This window comes from Lynx rufus, unplaced genomic scaffold (genome assembly GCF_022079265.1).
Source record: "Lynx rufus isolate CCGP_SWC_20201006 ecotype Redwood Valley unplaced genomic scaffold, mLynRuf1.p SCAF_3, whole genome shotgun sequence".
In the NCBI taxonomy this organism is placed as follows: Eukaryota; Metazoa; Chordata; class Mammalia; order Carnivora; family Felidae; genus Lynx; species Lynx rufus.
Genome location: NW_025814845.1, coordinates 119,094,686 through 119,100,929, shown reverse-complemented (window position 1 = coordinate 119,100,929; position 6,244 = coordinate 119,094,686).

Here is a 6,244-nt window from a genome sequence, read left to right as displayed (position 1 = left end):
TGAAAGAAATTGAAGATGACATAAAGAAATGGAAAGATGTTCCATGCTCACAGATTAGAAGAATAAATATTGTTAAAATGTTTATACTACCCAAAGCAATCTACACATTTAATGCAATCCCTATCAAAATACCAACAACATTTTTCACAGAGCTAGAACAATCTTTAAATTTATATGGAACCACAATGACCTGAATAGCCAAACAACCTTGAAAAAGAGAAAGCAAATTTGAGGCATCATAATTCTAGACTTCAGGTTATATTACAAAGCTGTAGTGATTGTAAAAGTATGGTATTGGCAGAAAAATAGATTCATAGATCAATAGAACAGAATAGAAAACCCAGAAATGAACCCACAACTATATGGTCAACTAATCTTTGACAAAGGAAGGAATATCCAATGGAAAAAAGACAGGCTCTTCAACAAATGGTATTGGGAAAACTGGATAGCAACATGCAAAAGAATGAAACTGGACCACTTTCTTATACTATACATAAAAATAGACTCAAAATGGATTAAAGATTTAAATGTGCGACCTGAAACAATAAAACCCTAGAGAAGAACATGAGCAGTAACCTCTTTGACATTGGCCATAGCAACTTTTTTCTAGATATGTCTCCTGTGGCAAGAGAAACAAAAGCAAAAATGAACTGTTGGGACTTCATCAAAATAAAAATATTCTGCTCAGCAAAGGAAACAATCAACAAAACTAAAAGGAAACTATGGAATGGGAGAAGATATTTGAAAATGACATATCCAATAAAGGTTTAGTATTTAAAATACATAAATAACTTACAAAACTTAACACCCCAAAAATGAATAATTTAACTGAAAAATGTCAGAGTGCATGAATAGGAATTTTGCCAGAGAAGACATATATATGGCCAACAGACACGTGAAAAGATGCTCAACATCATTGATTGTCAGAGAAATACAAAGTAAAAGTACAGTGAGATACCATTTTACATCTTTCAGAGTGGCTATAATCAACAACATGAGAAACAATAGGTGTTGGCAAGGATGTAGAGAAAGGGGAACCCTCTTGCATTGTTAGTGGGAATGCAAACTGGTATAGACACTCTGGCGTTTCCTCAAAGATAGTACTACCCTATGACCCAGCAATTGCACTACTAGGTATTTACCTAAAGAATACAAAAATACTAATCAAAGGGATACTTGCACCCCAATGTTTATAGGGCATTATCTACAAGAGCCAAATTATGGAAACAGCCCATGTCCATCTACTGATGAATGAACACACACACACACACACACACACACACACACACACACAGGAAGGAATATTTATTATTCATCCATCAAAAAAGAATGAAATCTTGCCATTTGCAACCACATGAATGGAATGAGAGTGTATTATGCTAAGTGAAATAAGTCAGAGAAAGACAAATACCATATGATTTCACTCATATTTGGAATTTAAGAAACAAAACAAATGAGCAAAGTGAAAAAAGAGAGAGCAGCAAACCAGAAAATAGACTCTTAACTATAGAGAACAAGCTGATGGTTACCAAAGGGGAGGTGGATTGGGTAATGGGAGGTGGATTGGGTAAATGGATGGGGATTAAGAAGGGCACTTGTGATGAGCACCAGGTGTTGTATGGAAGTGTTGAATAACTATATTGTACACCTGAAACTAATGTTACACTGTATGATAACTAACTGGCATTTAAATAAAAACTTAAAATAAAATAATGAAATAAAAAATAATAAAAAAAACTTAAAAAAGTCACCACACAAGGACTATTTCTGATACCTCACAAAATAGAATGATCCCTAGGAATTAATAAAACATTAAGTTCCAAGTTTATGAATTTATTAAAAAGGAAATTCATGCACCAGATCCAGAATTCAAAAGGTCCAAAAGCATTTATTTTGAAAAACAAATCTCTTTTTCATCTTGCCCTCTGGTTGTGTAGTTCCCCTTTGCCAGAGGTATGTATATTCTTTAATGATACTATACACATATTTATACTGTACATAAACACAATACTATCTTATAAATACAATTCTATAGTACTCTGCTTCTTTTCACTTAACAATATCAGCTCCATAACAGTACATATAAAAAAGTTGCCTTACTGTTTTTTAAGGTGTCATATATTCAAGGCCGAGCCAAGATGGCGGAACAGCATGGAAGTTTTTTGTGTGTGTCACATCCATGAAATACAGCTAGACCAACACTAAACCATCTTGCACACCTGGAAAACTGATTTGAGGATTAAGACAACAATCTGCACGACCTGAACCATAGAATTCAGCAGGTATGTGGCATGGAGAGGTGAACTTGGGGAGCAAGAAGCTACAAGAAGGGAGGTGCTTTTGCGGGTGGAGAGAGGACTGAGACGGGCCAGGGGGGTAATATGGGAAAAGCACCCCTCCCCAAAAGCAGCTGGAGAGAAAGTGGAAAATTGGAAACAGCTACAGGGACTAAACTAAAAAGGGTGAAAGGAGAAAGGAGAGGGTTTAAATTCCATTAAGACCGTAAACAAGGGGAGTGCAAAGTCTGCAACCCCGCATCTCGATACCTGGCGGTGCTCTGGTGGGAAGGGCGAATCTCCAGGAACAGAGTGGGGTCCAGGAGGTTCTCGGGCCACACAGGGAAAAAGCGGTTCCACTGTTGGAAGGACATTTGGTAGAGACTGTTGAAGCACCCTGGTCCCAGCACCCCAGAAAACGGCCACATTTGCTGGTGCTGGAACAAGGTCGTTAAGGGTGAAGCCTGGTGCCAGATGTGTGTTGTGATTTCCCATAATCCCTGAAAAGTTGCTGCTACACTATTTCGCAAACTTTTTCTGGGGCGGGCTGGCACCTGGCTGAAGTCTCAGGGCACCACAGCAACAGGGTCCAGCAAGTGTTCCTTGGTGCAGCCGACATTCGGCCATTGCTCATTCGGCCATTGCTCGGTAAGACCGTCCTGCAGAGGGGTGGAGCGGGTCAAAGCCACAGTCCTTCAGAAGTAAGGCCCTGGGGAAAACAGCTACATCTGAGACAAAACTCAGGAGAGAGGTACTGCCTGGGACTTGGTCATGGACAGTGAAAAAGTGGGGAGTGAACAAAAGCTGAAGACAGAGGACGGGTGTGCGATGGCTGATGAGGGAAAATGGAGTTCCGATACTAGAGACAGGGTAGCTGGGTGACACCATTTTCACCGCTCCCACGCATGCGCATATGCACCTACGAGCGCCACAACACTCTACCCCAGTAGGCTAGCAGAACCATCTAGTGGAGAATGGAGCCATTACACTAAGCTCCGCCCATATGGGCCAACTTTGCTCTTCAAGAACCTCACTTCAAGAGTCTCACAGCCTGCTTAGTTTATGGACTATAAAGCCCATCATAGTCTGACTTCTAGGGGAAAACTAAGTAATTTCAGACCTATTTCAATCTGTTAGCAAGTCCATCTATTCAATTTTCTTTCTTTCTTTTTTTTCCTCTTTTTCACTTCTTTTCTTTTTCTTGAATACAGAGAGAGAGAAAATTCATTTTTATTTTCAATTTTTATTAAAAATATTTTTCTTTAATTTTTTTACGGTATTTTTTACTTTTGTATAAATTTTTCAAATTCTATTTTACTTCCATCATTTTATTTTAGTCGACTTCAGTGTATTCACTTTTTCAAATTTTCAAACGATTTCCTTGTTTTAATCTTTCTTTTTTCTCTTTTTCATTTATTTTCTTTTTCTTGAATACATAAAGAGAAAAAATTCATTTTTATTTTCAGTTTCTATTAAAAATATTTTCTTTAATTTTTTTTACTATATGTTTTACTTTTATGTATTTTTTTCGAATTCTATTTTACTTCTATCATTTTATTTTAGTCTACTACAGTGTATTCACTTTTTCAAATTTTCAAACAATATCCTTTTATTTTCTTTTTTCTATTTTTTATTTATTTTCTTTTTCTTGAATACAGAGAGAAAAAATTCATTTGTATGTTTAGTTTCTGTTAAAAATATTTTCCTTTAATTTTTGTCTACTATATTCTTTACTTTTGTGTAAATTTTTTCAAATTCTATTTTACTCCCATCATTTCATTTTAGTCTACTACAGTGTATTCAATTTTCAAATTCTCAAATGATTTCCTCCCCCCCTTTTTTCTCTAATCTATCAAACCACACTCAACATCCAGAACAAAACACACCTAGGATCTAGCATCATTTATTTGATTTTTTTGTGTGTGTGTTTTTAATTTTTTAATTTTAATATTTTTTATTTTAATTTTTTTAATTTTAATTTTTCTAATTTTAATTTTTCTACCTTATTAATTCCTTTTCTCACTTCAAAATGATGAAATGAAGGATTTCACCCCAAAAGAAAGAGCAGGAAGAAACAAAAGCCAGGGATTTAACCAATACAGATACAAGTAAGATTTCTGAACCAGAATTTAGAATCACGATAATAAGAATACTAGCTGGAGTCAAAAATAGATTAGAATCCCTTTCTGCAGAGATAAAAGACATAAAAACTAGTCAGGATGAAATAAAAAATGTTATAACTGAGCTGCAATCATGGATGGATGCCACAGTGGCAAGGATGGATGAGGCAGAACAGAGAATCAGCGAAATAGAGGACAAACATATGGAGAATAATGAATCAGAAAAAAAGAGGGAGATTAAGGCAGAAGAGCAGTTTAAGAATTAGAGAAATCAGTGACTCATTAAAAAGGAACAACATCAGAATAATAGGGGTCCCAGAAGAGGAAGAGAGAGAAATAGGGGTAGAAGGGTTATGTGAGCAAATCATAGTGGAAAACTTTCCTAACCTGGGGAAAGACACACTAAATCCAGGAAGCACAGAGGACCCCCATTAGATTAAACAAAAACCGACCATCAAAAAGGCATATCATATTCAAATTCACAAAATACTCAGGCAAGGAGAGAATCATGAAAGCAGCAAGGGAAAAAAAGTCCCAAACATACAAGGGAAGACAGATCAGGTTTGCAGCAGACCTAGCCACAGAAACTTGGCAGTCCAGAAAGGAGTGACAGGATATATTCAATGTGCTGAATCAGAAAAATATGCAGCCAAGAATTCTTTATCCAGCAAGGCTGTAATTCAAAATAGAAGGAGAGATAAAAAGTTTCCCAGACAAACAAAAATTAAAAGAGTTTGTGACCACTAAACCAGCCCTGCAAGAAATTTTAAGGGGGACTCTCTGAGGGGAGAAAAGATGAAAACATAAATAAATAAATAAATAAATAAATAAATAAATAAATATCAAAAGCAACAAAGATTAGAAAGGACTAGAGAACACCACCAGAAACTCCAACTCTACATGCATCATAATGGCAATAAATTCATATCTTTCAGTACTCACTCTAATGTCAATGGACTCAGTGCTCCAATCAAAAGACATAGGGTAACAGAATGGATAAGAAAACAAGATCCATCTATATGATGTTTACAAGAGACCCGCTTTAGACCTAAAGACACCTTCAGATTGAAAATAAGGGGATGGAGAACCATCTATCATGCTAATGGTCAACAAAGGAAAGCTGGAGAAGCCATGCTTATAATCAGACAATCTAGACTTTAAAATAAAGTCTGTATCAAGAGATGCAGAAGGGCATTCTGTCATAATCAAGGGGTGATCCACCAAAAATACCTCACAATTGTAAACATTTATGTGTCAAATGTGAAAGCACCCAAAAATATAAATCGATTAATCACAAACATACAGAAACTCGTCGATAGTAATACCATAATAATAGGAGACTTCAACAACCCACTCACAGCAATGGACAGATCATCTAATCAAAAAAGCAACAAGGAAACAATGGCTTTGAATGACACACTGGACCAGATAGACTTAAAAGATATATTCAGAACATTTCATCCTAAATCAGCAGAATATACATTCTTCTCCATTGCACATGGAATGTTCTCCAGAATAAATCATATACTGGGACACAAATCAGCCCTAAGCAAGTACAAAAAGATCGAGATCATACCGTGCATATTTTCAGACCACAGTGTTATTAAACTTGAAATCAACCACAAGAAAAAATTTGGAAAGGCAACAAATACTTGGAGACTGAAGAACATCCTACTAAAGAATGAATGGGCTAACCAAAAAGTTAAAAAGGAAATTAAAGAGTATATGGAAGGCAGTGAAAATGATAACACCACAACCCAAAACCTCTGGGACACAGCAAAGGCGGTTATAAGAGGAAAGTATAGCAATCCAGGGCTTCCTAAAGAAGGAAGAAAGATCTCAGATATA